Source organism: Procambarus clarkii, chromosome 36 (assembly GCF_040958095.1).
Source record: "Procambarus clarkii isolate CNS0578487 chromosome 36, FALCON_Pclarkii_2.0, whole genome shotgun sequence".
In the NCBI taxonomy this organism is placed as follows: domain Eukaryota; kingdom Metazoa; phylum Arthropoda; class Malacostraca; order Decapoda; family Cambaridae; genus Procambarus; species Procambarus clarkii.
The window spans coordinates 38,408,886-38,423,649 of NC_091185.1; positions in this window are offsets into that span (position 1 = coordinate 38,408,886).

Genomic DNA, 14,764 nt, shown 5'->3' on the forward strand with positions numbered 1-14,764 from the left:
TGAGGAAGTCCTGGTTGTAGGGTTGATATAAAGCCATTGCTCGGTTACTGACTTTAATACTTAAACTGATACATGACTAGCAGCTTCCAAGCTTGGCGGGCGTCCTGTATGCTCTCTTGTTTATGTTGTTGTTGTGTTGATTTAGGGGCGACGACGATCGTGGGATTGGATGCGCCCCGGCTGCCCGATACTGGGAAATAGCAGAGGGAAGGGGTCCCTACAGTCTCTTCAGGCCATAGACCCTACAATCTCCTCAGGCCACAAATTTTACAGTCTCTTCAGGCCACGGACATGACGGATGAAGCGGAAGGTATGGCGAAGGATGTCATGACGGACGTCTTCGTCTCTCGCACCTGCCCCGTCAAGGAGAACGGGAACTATGAGGCGGGGAATATTCAGCCTACGAACGGCACTCTGTAGTCTGACGCGAGCGCTATGAAATCGAGGGCAGTGAAGTAGAAGGTGCTCCACTGTATCCTCCTGGGTCGGACACCACTGGCAGTATGGGAAATCTACCAGCCGTAGACGATGGAGATGTGCGGCCAGGCAAGTCCTAGTAGTCCATGTAGCGATTTGCATTCAGTAAACACTTACTGAGTTGTAAACTGAATGCCGGAGCTGCCAAATACAAGGTTTGTGATAGTAATATTTTATTTTTTATTTACGATGGAGAAACTTTAAACTAAAAAATGAGGTCACATGGAGGGATATCTATGTTCAGTAAACTGTTACTGAGTTGTAAACTGGATGGCTGACCCAGCCAATACATGGTTTGTGATAGTAATATTTTATTTTTTACGATGGAGAAACTTTAAACTAAAAAATGAGCTCGCATGGAGGGATGTCTATGTTCAGTAAACAGTTACTGAGTTGTAAACTGAATGGTAGTGTCTTCCAATACCTGGTTACTGATAATAGTATTTCACGATGGAAAAACCTTATCCTAAACTAAAAATGAGCTCACATGAAGAGATTTTCACTTACTGAGATGTTAACTGAATGTCTGAGCTATCCAATAGCAGTATTAATTCAAGATGGAAAACTTTAAACTAAACTAAAATGAGCGCACATGAAGTGATTCTCACGTTCATTAAACACTTACTACGTTGATAACTGAATGTCAGAGACATCCAATACGTGGTTGATGATAACCGTATTAATGACATTGATAATAAGAGGTCTTGAACTAGATGCAGGCAGGGGGACAACAAAGCTGCGATATTGAAAGAAACTGAACTGAATTTGAAAATTGATTAATATATGTAATGTGAAGCCGATCTACTGGAAAACAGTAAGCAAACTTTATTTGAAAAAGAATATGAGAAGACTGCAAAGCTGGGGGGCAAGAAAAATGATAAAAATAAGAAGTGTTGATCTTCATAAACATAACATAAGATAACCATGACCGTAATTAATACAGTGTGAACTCTCTTAAACTATGCACACCGCGAAATCTCGTCACTATGCATAACTTGTCACTCTGCGAAACAAATTATTGACTATAGTGCGACAGTGAGAATAAAAATGACCACTTATGTTTTGGAGTGCTATTTTAGTCAAGAAATACTGTAAAGGATGATTATTGACTAAAGGGAATTTCGCGGACTGCTGGTGTTTGATGTGTTGAACTGCTTGAAGGAAGCATATTTGCTGGAAAAAATTCCTGTGAAATAATGCTTGTTATATGTTTTGACTACCTAGCTAATAGCGTATTGCATGGATAATAATGAAATGAAATGTCACATTTTTGTCTGACTCACTTAGCACGAGTGAAGAGAAAACATTGAAAAACTGGCAAAGGTTGAAAACTCTGTGAAATCATATCTGTTATGATAAGTTTTGACTAGCTGCAAGCTATGTTTGCCTTCTCTCTCTAATCTACACACGCGATATGAAATGTGAATTTTGTTGACTGAAAGGAGATTGATGATACGAATAGTAATTGCCGACATTGAGCATATTCTCAAAAACATAGTTTCTGCAAAAAAAAAAAAAATAACATTAAATTAGATGCAAGCTGCGATTTGAAAACAGAAGATGAGTGATGTGTGGCTTATTGTGTGGTCTCTGGAGATATGATCTCCACATATAAGTTTCTCAAGAAAAGCGGTAAATTTGACTAGCTGCAAGCTATGTTTGCCTTCTCTCTCTAATCTACACACGCGATATGAAATGTGAATTTTGTTGACTGAAAGGAGATTGATGATACGAATAGTAATTGCCGACATTGAGCATATTCTCAAAACATAGTTTCTGCAAAAAAAAAAATAACATTAAATTAGATGCGAGCTGCGATTTGAAAACAGAAGATGTGTGATGTGTGGCTTATTGTGTGGTCTCTGGAGATATGATCTCCACATATAAGTTTCTCAAGAAAAACGGTAATATTTTTCGTGTGTTTGGATGTAATGGCTAAACATGGATGTCATTTTCAATAATGTTATTTGCTCATCCGACAAAGTTGATTTTCCCCGTTACGTTACATTGTGTTACAGAGGGCTAAAACTGGTAGACCGTAATATTCATATGGAAGGAGATGTAATGGAGATGGACTAAGTCCTACTTTTATTTAAAAATGTCATTTTGGGCTGCAAAAGTTGATTTGCGTTACGTTACGTTACGTTACATTGTGTTAGAGGGTTAAAACTGGTTGAGGTCAATATTTATATGGTAAGAGATGTAATGGTGATGGGCTAAGTCATACTTTCATTTAAAATAACATTTTGGATTGTAAAAGTTGATTTGCGTTACGTTACGTTGTGTTACATTGTGTTACAGAGGGCTAAAAGGGGTAGAGGCCAATATTTATATGGTAAGAGATGGACTAAGTCTTACTTTCATTTAAAAATGACATTTTGGACTGCAAAAAGTTGATTTGCGTTACGTTACGTTGCGTTATATTGTGTTACAGAGGGCTAAAACTGGTAGACGCCAATATTTTATATAGTGAGAGATGTAATGAAGATGGACTAAGTCATACTTTCATTTAAAAACGATATTTGGTCTGTAGAAAGTTGATTTGCGTTACGTTACGTTACGTTACATTGTGTTATAGAGGGTTAAAACTGGTATACCGTAATATTCATATGCTATGAGATGTAATGAAGATGGACTAACCCTCACTTTCCGTTTCAAAATGGCATTTTGGACTTCAAAAAGTTGATTTGCGTTACGTTACGTTGCGTTACATTGTGTTACAGAGGGCTAAAAGGGGTAGACGCGAAAATTTTATATGGTGAGAGATGTAATGAAGATGGACTAAGTCATACTTTCATTTAAAAAAAACGATATTTGGTCTGTAGAAAGTTGATTTGCGTTACGTTACGTTACGTTACATTGTGTTATAGAGGGTTAAAACTGGTATACCGTAATATTCATATGCTATGAGATGTAATGGAGATATTGTGTTTGGCTAAATGGGGTTCACATTTCAATAATGATATTCGGACAACAACCAGAAAGTTGATCTCCACGTTACTTAATGATGATATAATGCGATGCAATCGTGTGCTAATATTTTATTTGTGTTTAGAATGTAAGGGCTATAGGAGTTCGTCTAGACTTGCATACATTTTCAAACGCTATTTATGTAGGCAGTAGAAAGACTGTTTTCCCATTACGCTACATGGACTGTGTTACATGAACTGAAAATAGCCATAGTCCAGAGCTATTTCACTATCGACTCACCCGGTCTTATTCTCATCGATTGGTGTTTACATTGGATGATGTAGGTCTTAAGAGAGACAGCCTTGAACTCGGGGATAATGAACAAGACAATTTAATAATAGTATCAAGACTGTGTTTTCCCATATTGTCATATATATGTTTACTCGCCTAATGGATAGAGAATGAACAGCACATTTCAGGTAAAGCGAGGACTGACCGTGATGTGTATGTTTATTTTACCACAGTGAATATGAAGCTATATTATGCTATGTCTATCAGTTGTTGAATAAACGCTTATGTTACGTTATGTGATACAAGAACTAAACAAGCTTGTGCTAATCTTTTATTGTGATTGGATGTAATGGTTAAACATGGTGTACATTTCATTATTCAGACATTGGACAGAAAGTTGCTCGTTACTCTTAAAATGATATTGGGCAAAGAACGAAGTTACCATATTGGTCGTGTTACCTTACAAGGTTATAAGGGTGAGAGTGATGGGGGCTCGAAAATTGACATTAGTGACCATCCTCTGATGCGCTATCAGTCTAAGTGAAATGGAAAAAGATACGTGAACAGCGGCAGCAGGAGAAAGGAAATGATGGTACTTTCCCCAACTATTAAATGATCTGGAGAGAGAGAGAGAGAGCGAGAGAGAGAGAGAAACCACTGACTGCTATGTATATCCCACACAGTTGTGTTTACAACAAATTATAATTTGTTATAATAATAAGATTGAAGACCAGCTTATGACTGGATATTCTTAAAAAAATGCTATTTGAGCAAAGAATGATGATACCATGTTGGTCACATTGCGATACAAGGTTATAATACTAAGGTTTTGCACAGAACATCCGGTCTGGGAGGGGGTAGGGGTTTGGTGGAGGGGATGGAGAGAGGGTAAGGCCACCCCATTACCTTGTCCATCTCACAACGTCTCAAACCGCCGCGAAGGTTAGACCTCGGCGAGAGGGACTGCCGGTTCATTCATTCAGGAGTCTTGAACATTCTATGACATTGTCTTGCTATGATAACGCCGTTGTGTGTTACAAGGTCTGCACAGCAGTAATGGATGTAGGAAGAAGAGGTGATGGAGACACACATACATTTCAATGATATTTATTTGGGCCAGCAGATGTTGTGATCACATTTAACAAGAACAATTTGTAGGTAGAGATCGCGTCTCTGTGACGATGTGTTGACTTTTATTTAATTTTGTAACTAGCTCGTCATGATTGTAACTTGCTTAGCTAAAAATGAATTGTTGGGGTTCAGTCCTGGACTCCTTTATGCGTCTCTGCAAGCCTTTACTGCCCATATGACTGCCTTGTGTGAGATTGGACTGTTTAGCATCACGTAGGTAGTTCTTGACACATTATGTAACCCACATATAATGTAGAGAGAGAGAAGCTGTATAAATAATCAGATAGCTTGTTAATGAATGTGTGTCAAACTCCCAGGACTGCATTTTGGAATTTGTATGTTGCGCTCATGGCTCACCTTTGAGAAAGAACATTGTCACACTCAATGCTATGTGCCGGTGTGAGCTGTGTCATGAGAGAGTATGGTATGCCATATTGCTGTCACTCCCAGCAGTGTGGTGGTGGTGATGGTATGTGGGTATGTCCTGCTATGTGGATGGAGGGGGGGGAGTGGGGGGTTGGGGGGGGGGCATGACTGACTGACTATGTTAGAGGTTGATGACATTCGCATCAGTTAGACCGCAGCCTTTGAAGAGGTAACCCATGTGGACATGTGGTGTCACTCCTCATAGCTACGTGGTAGGTATAGCCCACATATCCTTAGCGCTCTGGAAGCAGGGAGGGTACATAAAACTGTCATTCTTTAAGAAAAAATAATGACCACTTTCACACACAAACCCACTGCCAGCTGTTACCTCCCTTTCCCCTCCTTCTCCCCCTCCAATCTTAAGACCCTGGTCTCTCACGCTCCCCTCAACACTTCCTGCCCATGTAGGGGGAGAACTAATGGACGTCATTGATATCCTCTCAGGTATGGGGGCTCCTCCCTCCCTTCACAACATAACCTACATACTCCTCCTCCTCCCTACATGAGCACATACCATCCACTTAGCTTCCAGCCCCTACCCAACATGACTCTCTCAAGTGACGCCTGGCCGGAAGCCACGCGTCATAACATCCGGGAAACCTATCCGGGAAATTCCCCCCAAACCCTTTGTGACTAGACCGACGCGCCACACCTGCTCAGCTGCCACTCAAGACCGCGTCCGACACGCGCCAAACTTCCGGGAAAATCCCCCCAAAAACCCTTGTGACTAGAGCGACACGCTGTGACTAGAGCGACGCGACACACCTGCCCAGCTGGCACTCAAGAGTGCCACCTGGGCAGGTGGCGCGCGTCGCTCTAGTCACATATTTCCCTACTATGGACGCGGGGTGGAATCCTCCCGTAGACCCGCCAAAGAGGAGGACCTGAGTGCTGGCTCCATCATTGCCTCCCAAATCGCGAGGCAAGCCGCCCGGAGTTGCGGGAGAATTTCGGAAAGGTCTAGAGGCACATTTGTAGAGTCATGAAGAGCATGCGCCATCCCTGCTGCTGCGTCGGCCACCTCACTGCCTTTAATACTGACATGTGACGGAACCCATTGGAGATAGATGGACCAACCTGGAGTACCAGAGTATGACAGCAGTTCTCCATGGATCTGTGACACAGTATGACGATGGACTCGTGGATGCCGAGATGATATCAGATGTAGGGCTGTAACTGAGTCCACATAGAAAACCACTGCAAAGGGCCCTGAAACTTGTCAAAGGAGTCGTAAGGCTAGTAAGATTGCAACCAGTTCCCCGGCCAGGCACGAATGAGCAGGGGAGAGTTTCCACGTCTGACAGAAAGAAAAAGGAGCAAAGTATGCTGCCGCAGATGTAGATGGTGGCTGATCTTTGCGGGACCCATCCATGTAAACCTCTAAGTATCCAGGGTATAAGGAGGCTCGTAAGTCTGCAAAAATTAAAGGGGCCAAACCCTCTAAATCTCTCTTCCGACGAGGAGGCTTGGAAAAGTCGACAGAAACCCGAATGACCTCTTCTGCCCACGGAGGCACCGGTGAGATGATCGGGCCAGGGGTGAGTACAGGGACGGGAAGGGAAAACTGTGAATATGCATCCAAGGCCCGGACGACGAAAGGCAACTGACGGCGTCTGGAGTGTCCAGCCGGCACATTCCACCAGTTAGCCTCGAGCTGGAGGCGAGTAAGTGGATGGGTAGCAGGGAGATGCACTATCCGTTGAAGTTGGCGGCAGTGGGCGAGAAGACGTTGAAAGCTCAGGGGCCATAGCCCCGACTCGGCATGGAGAGAAAGAACTGGCGAGGAGGGCATAGCTCCTAACGCTGAGCGAAGGGCACCATTTTGAATGGGATCAAGCCTTGCCAAAACAGATACTGCTGCTGAGCCATAGACTTCACTCGCATACATGATCTTGCTATGAATGAAGGCCTTGTAGAGAGCTAGGAGCGACTCCCTTGAAGCCCCCCATGCTGCACCAGAGACCCGTTTCATGATGTTCACGCGACGAAGGCATGAGGCCCGAAGGTAGTCGACATGATGCCTCCACGTCAGCCGAGGGCTATCTAGAACGACCCCCAGCCACCTGTGTTCGGTAGCGATCGGGAGACGACAGCCCCCGAGGGTCACCACTGGCTGGTCTGGTAAGCGGGTCCAGGTGAAGCTCGTGATGCAACTTTTCACAGGGTTAATGGAGAGCCCCTTCCCCAGCACAATTGCTGAGAACACAGTCACGGCATTTTGCAAGGAGCCTTGTGCCTCTAGGAGAGTGGCACCATCCGCCACGAGGGTTACATCATCGGCATAGGCTAAAACCTGAACCCCCCGGAATACAGGGAGATCAGACAGAAGAATAGAGAATAGTAGTGGGCTCAGAATTGCTCCCTGAGGGACACCACGCGAGACAGGGCGGGACGTAGAGACGACTCCACCAACCGCCACTTTGATTGAGCGGCCCTGTAGATAGTTTTGGAACCACCTTAACGCCGGACCCGAGAGACCTAGTCGAGCCAGACTCTGAAGGACAGCAGAATGAGAAGCAGAGTCAAATACACTCTTGATGTCGAAGAATGCTGGAAGGAGCACTCTTCTCCGGCGATAAGTGTCCATTATTCGATGTTCCAAGGAGAGGAGGCAGTCCATCGTGCTTCTTCCCGGCCGAAATCCACTGATACCCTCAGGTAGAAGACCTGAGGTTTCCACCACCCATTGTAGCCGGGTGTGAACAAGATGTTCCATCAGTTTCCCGAGACATGGAAGCAAACTTATGGGCCGATATGAACTCGGGACAGACGGATCCTTCCCTGACTTAGACAATGGTAGAAGAATGGCGTGTTTCCACGGGGCAGGGAAGACACCAGAGGACCAACAGGCGTTGTAGAAATAAAGGAGGTGGGACTGAAGGTTCTTGGGTGCCCTCCGAACAAATTCATATGGGACGTTGTCTATCCCTGGCATAGTGCCCGACCTAGATAGTGACAGAGCGTCCTTCAGCTCAACAGATGTATATGGCCGATCCAGGTCCTGAGCTAGTCCTATACCCTGTCGGGAGCCCCAACCTATGGAACTCACAGAGAGGAGCGGAGAACGGTAAACATCTTCAAAGTGGTCAGCCAAGAGTTCGGCTATTTGTACTTCCCCCAGGCCCCCATTACCACTGGGGTCTCTGAGTGGGATGGTAGGCCGGGAGTACCTACCTGTCATCTTACGAACAAAGGCCCAGGCTCCCACAGAGGAGGAGTCGAATCGGAGAGAGGCACAGTAATCAGCCCAGGCCTTGCGTTTGGCAAGGAGGACTGTTCGTCTACACCTGGCATCCACCCTGCGGAAGGTCTGCCGCTGCAGTGGAGTAGAGTGGCGCAGCCACGAATTCCACGCACGTCACCGGTCCAGTACTGCCTGCCGACATTCAGGAGTCCACCACGGTGCCCCACAGCGGGAAGGATTGGTTGTCTGTCCACTAGTCCTCCTGAAATGCCGAGAGCCTACACTGAAGAGGGACTCAGAGAGAGCATCTGCTGACCCATGGAGATCTGCAGTAACTGGGGGAAGGGTCAACCAGTCATCCGCCTCATAGCCATGCCACCCCTCTTCCGAGAAGATCCATTTGGATCTACGGGAGGTCAAAGTAGGCCGAACAGTGCCCCCGAAGGAGATGACGATGGGCAGGTGATTACTATCCAGGTACGGCCTGGATAGAATATAGAATACTAGAAATATAAAATAGTGGCAAGAGGCGGCATCAGTGGTTATAAATCGGGTAACTGGAAACTGGTGACATCAACCTGGGCCACAAGAGGTCACCTGTACTGACCGGGGGACCAGCCTCGCTACCTACGCTAAGTACTTGCCATAAAGTTTGAACAAAATAACATACATAATATTACAAATATACGGTATACATATAATATTATAAATATTAAACATATAAATATATATACATATATATTGTTACAAATATACAATATACATATAATATTATAAATATATAGATATATACAACAAAACAAGGCAATATGGGAGTAAATAAACAAATTGGTGGCCACTGTAACAACTTCTTAAAGACGAAGGTAACGGGAATTGAATGTTATATCTGTAAGACTAGATTCCATTCGGCTTGTACAGGAGTGAGTAACACTACGGCACTGAGACCTGGCCAATTGCTCTGGGTGTGTAAAAATGACCTGCCAGCTTGGAATATCCTAAAAAACCTTCTAGATAACATGACGCATGATCGGAAAACATCATTCATTGGAAGCCTACCAGCCATCCAGAAGGAGTGGGAAAGGAACAAAAATTCTAATATACAAGGGGTGGAGGATATAGTCAGGGATGAAACTGAGGCTGAAACTCAGGAAGTTGTAAACTCTGACTCAGTAGGCCAGGATGTAGATGACAGTAAACTAGAAAGTGTAACAGACAGTACTGACAGCTCGATAGGTACAGACACTACGACGGTTCCCGATAGAGCAATTCAGAACAGAAGGACAGACTTATGCAAATTTTATGCAAAGGGCATATGCAGACATAGATATGCTGGTAATAAGAAAGGATTAGAATGCAGTTACCAACATCCCAAAAAATGTTTAAATATGCTTAGGAAAGGTGAGTGTCGATTTGGATCAATATGTAGGTTTTTCCATCCTGACATGTGCCAAACCTCACTGGAGGACAGAAAATGCTATGACCTCAGCTGCCCACACTTTCACGTGAAAGGCACGGAACGCTACATAAAGAGTGGCAAGCAGGATAATGAATTTGGAGGAAACTCTATAAATTTTTTATACCAGACCGGCAGAGAATTCAAAAGGAGCAGCATGGAGAATGTATGGAACTGGATGCCAGATCCACTTGCATTCCAGAATTACAGATACAATTACCCACCGAAAGGGAACTACAACTACGACAGAAAACTGCCCTACAACAATCAGTACTGGTCAGAACAAACTCATTATGTCCACGAATAATGGACTTGCCGAAAAAGTCTCCCATTCAAACTATCACAAATAGAGTAACCTCATTCATCTTTGCCAACATACAAGGACTGAAAACAAGAACAAACAACAAAGTACAGTTCATAAATGGCCTCCTCACGGAGTCAAATGCAGTATTTGGAGCTTTCACAGAAACCCATGCAGGGGAATTGTTGGACAGTGAGATCTGGATTCCAGGATATAACCTATACAGGTGTAATAGGAAAATTAGGTCACATGGAGGAGTGGGTCTGTATATTAGGGAAGACCTTGTATGCTCGGAGCTCCTAAACGTTACAAATGAGGTGGTAGAGGTACTGGGATTAAAAATAGAGAAAATAAATTTAGTGATTATACTAATATACAAACCTCCAGATGCAACGGCTGAGGAATTCACAGAACAGATAAGCAAAATAGAGAATAGCCTTGATAATTTGGAGAACCCGATACCTGATATTATCTTCCTAGGTGACTTCAAATTGCCTAGTCTCAGGTGGAAAATAGCAAACAATAATATTATACCAGGAAATCTATCAGGACCTAACCAACCACAGATTAGAGAACTACTTAGATTCTGTGACAAATTTTCACTCAATCAGCAGATATCGGAGCCAACGAGAAATGAAAATATTCTAGATCTGATCTTTACGAACAATGAAGACATTATCAGAGACATTACGATATCAGATTCCACATACTCAGATCACAAGCTCATTGAAGTGCAAACGACCATCAATACTCAGAATAGACCTAAAACGTTGATAAAGCGAGAGGGGCTATTCAGTAAATTCAATTTTAATAATAAAAGGATAGACTGGTAGATAATAAACAGGGAACTTACAAACATTCCATGGGGAACTGTTCCAAGTAATACAAGTCCTACAGAAGGAATAAAAAAACTGACTTCAGAAGCGTATCAAGTCTGTCTGAAATATGTTCCTTTGAGGAAAGCCAGAAAGAGATCTAACGTAGAAAGAGAACGCAGACGACACTATAAACGCAGGAAAAAAAATAACGGAACTGCTTATGCAGACACGAATTTCCCGTCAAAGAAGGAATAATTTAAATAGGGAGATTGAAGAAATCGAGCGGAAATTGAAACACTCATATGAAACTGAAGAAAGGCAGTTAGAACAGAAAGCCATTCAGGAAATAAAGAAAAATCCAAAATATTTCTTCTCATATGCGAAATCAAAAGCAAAAACCACTGCCAGTATTGGACCTATTCGTACAAGTGAAGGTTCATACACGGAGGATGACAAAGAAATTAGTGAAATCCTAAAAAAGCAGTATGAGGACATGTTTAGCACTCCAATAAACAACATGAAGGTGGAAGATCCAGACAATTTCTTTATGCGGGATATTCAAACCCCTGTAAATATAACTGATATAACACGAGCGCACTAAATTTTGAAAAAGAAATTGAAAACATGCCCATGCACTCGGCCCCAGGTCCAGACTCATGGAATTCAATATTTATAAAGAAATGCAAAGTGCCGGTAGCACAGGCACTCAGTATAGTGTGGAGGAAGAGCTTGGACACTGGGGAGATACCAGATGCACTTAAAGTAGCAGACATAGCCCGTCTACACAAGGGTGGGAGCAAAGCATTGGCAAAAAATTATAGACCAGTTGCACTAACATCGCACATCATAAAAGTATTTGAGAGAGTGATTAGGAGTCAGGTCACCAATTTCATGGAGACCAATGACCTTCACAACCCAGGCCAACATGGATTTCGAGCGGGAAGATCGTGCCTCTCACAGCTACTTGAGCACTACGACAAAGTCACTGAGGCATTAGAAGAGAAACAGAATGCTGATGTGATATACACGGACTTCGCAAAGGCTTTCGATAAATGTGACCATGGCGTGATAGCACACAAAATGAAGTCAATGGGAATAACCGGTAAAGTAGGACGCTGGATACTCAGTTTTCTGTCAAATAGGACTCAGCGAGTAACTGTCAACCATATAAAATCTAGTCCAAGTGCAGTGAAAAGCTCTGTACCTCAGGGTACAGTCCTTGCACCGCTGCTTTTCCTTATTCTCATATCAGATATAGACAAAAATACAAGTCACAGCTTCGTATCATCTTTTGCAGATGACACAAAAATCAGTATGAAAATTACCTCGGCTGAGGACATTGAAAAACTTCAAGCTGATATTAATAAAGTTTTCGACTGGGCATCAGAAAATAACATGATGTTTAACAGTGATAAATTCCAGGTACTCAGGTACGGTAAAAATGAGGACCTTAAACATAATACAGAGTACAAAACACAATCAAATGTACCCATAGTAGGAAAACAGCATGTAAAGGATTTGGGAATAATAATGTCTGACGACCTAACGTTTAAGGAGCATAACCAAGCAAATATTGCGACAGCCAGAAAAATGATAGGATGGATTACGAGAACTTTCAAATCCAGGGATCCCATCACAATGGTTGTACTCTTCAAGTAACTTGTGTTGTCCCGTCTTGAGTACTGCTCAGTACTCACTTCCCCCTTCAGAGCAAGAGAGATTGCTGAAATAGAGGGAATACAGAGAACATATACGGCACGCATAGACGCAATAAAGCACCTAAATTATTGGGATCGTCTCAAAGCCCTCCAAATGTACTCACTAGAAAGAAGACGAGAGAGATATCAAATCATATACACCTGGAAGATACTGGAGGGCCAAGTACCAAATCTACACAGTAAAATAACAACGTACTGGAGTAAACGATATGGAAGAAAATGTAGAATAGAACCAGTGAAGAGCAGAGGTGCCATAGGCACAATCAGAGAACACTGTATAAACATCAGAGGTCCGCGGTTGTTCAACGTCCTCCCAGCAAGCATAAGAAATATTGCCGGAACAACCGTGGACATTTTCAAGAGGAAACTAGATTTATTCCTCCAAGGAGTGCCGGACCAACCGGGCTGTGGTGGGTATGTGGGCCTGCGGGCCGCTCCAAGCAACAGCCTGGTGGACCAAACTCTCACAAGTCGAGCCTGGCCTCGGGCCGGGCTTGGGGAGTAGAAGAACTCCCAGAACCCCATCAACCAGGTAATCAACCAGGTATCAACCAGGCCCAGTCCATATCTGCGCCATCGTGAAGGGGCCTCTTCCAATGCAAAGATCGAGTGTTGAAGTATGGCCATTTAGCGGGTCTATCTGAGTTCCCAAACCTGGCGGTGTCAGTAAGGAGAGGTTTGGGGAGTCAAGGAGAAACTGAAATAGGGCTCGGCCGGCCATGTTGTGGTGGCGACCCGATAGCATGGGTTTCCATGATGAGTGCCTAGCGTTAAAGTCACCCATGACGAGGCAGGTGTCTGTGATCTGACCAAAATAGTGTTCTAGTTCCTTCTTCGTTACCGGTAGACAAGGGTTATACAGAACTCCAAAGGTGCCCCACCCATGGGAGAGGGACACCTTTACTGCCATGAATTCTAAATGTCCACCCGGGAAGGAGTGAATCTGGAGCAAGGAGCTGGGAACTGAGTCCCTGACCAAGAGGGCAAGTCCCCCTCCACCCCGTACTGGCCGATCTTGTCTATAGACCGAATACCCCGACACTGTGAAGGAAAGATCGTCTGTAAGCCAAGTCTCACAGAGTCCCACGATCAACGGTGGTGCACTGGCGATAAAATTGCATATTAATTGCGTCTTCTTAAAAAGGGAGCGGGCATTCCAAAACACCACAGTATTCTCTGGATGGCGCGCCATTATCCCTGAAATACAACCGCTATTTTTTTTACCACCAGTGCACAGACGTCTCCAAAGGGGGAACCACTAGAAAAAGCCATAAAACCCTCATACAAAGTAAGTAAAATGTGTGGTATCAATCACTTCCAGTCCAGAGGATGTTGATCTATGCTTCTCTCTGCCTGACGGAAGCGGTGGTCGGCTCGCGAATTCTCTTGACTGCGTCTGCGACTGGTGGGAGCCTCACTCTGGGCCTCATGTTCCCCCGGTGTCAAAATCCCTTGGGAAAGTGCCTGGGGGACCAGAGGATTATCAGGACTGTCTGTTGGAGCAGTACCTCCTGATCGATGGGTTTGTCGACGACGCCGGTGTTGGCTTCTTTGAGGAGAGGCAGGAGGGTGACGAGCGCTAGGCTCCGGCCGAGACTGAGCGTCCATGTCTGTATCGTGGATGAGTTTCCGTCAATGTCAAGGCTACCCAGGAGGGAAAATCGATTAGCAACCTGGGCGTATGAGGCATGTGACTGGGACAGGCAAGAGCGTCTGCTAGTTCCTACTTGTGAAGAGGCTCGACCAAGGGGAACCTGGAGGCGAGAAGAAGCGATAGGCTGATTGAGGGTGCACAACTTCTGGAACAGCTCATGTCGAGGTGTCCCCGCTGTTTTATGATCGATGTCTAACTGGAGGGCCTCAAGATATACAGGGCAACTCTTAGACATAACCTTATGATGGCCATGGCATAAAAGCAGCGAGGTGCAGCAGAGCACCCACCGTTATCTCTTTCTGAATGGCCTGTTTGGCCGCAGTTTGCACAACGTGCTGCATTACGGCAGGTCAGGCGACTGTGGCCCAATAGATGACAAGCGTAACATCGTAACACAGGGA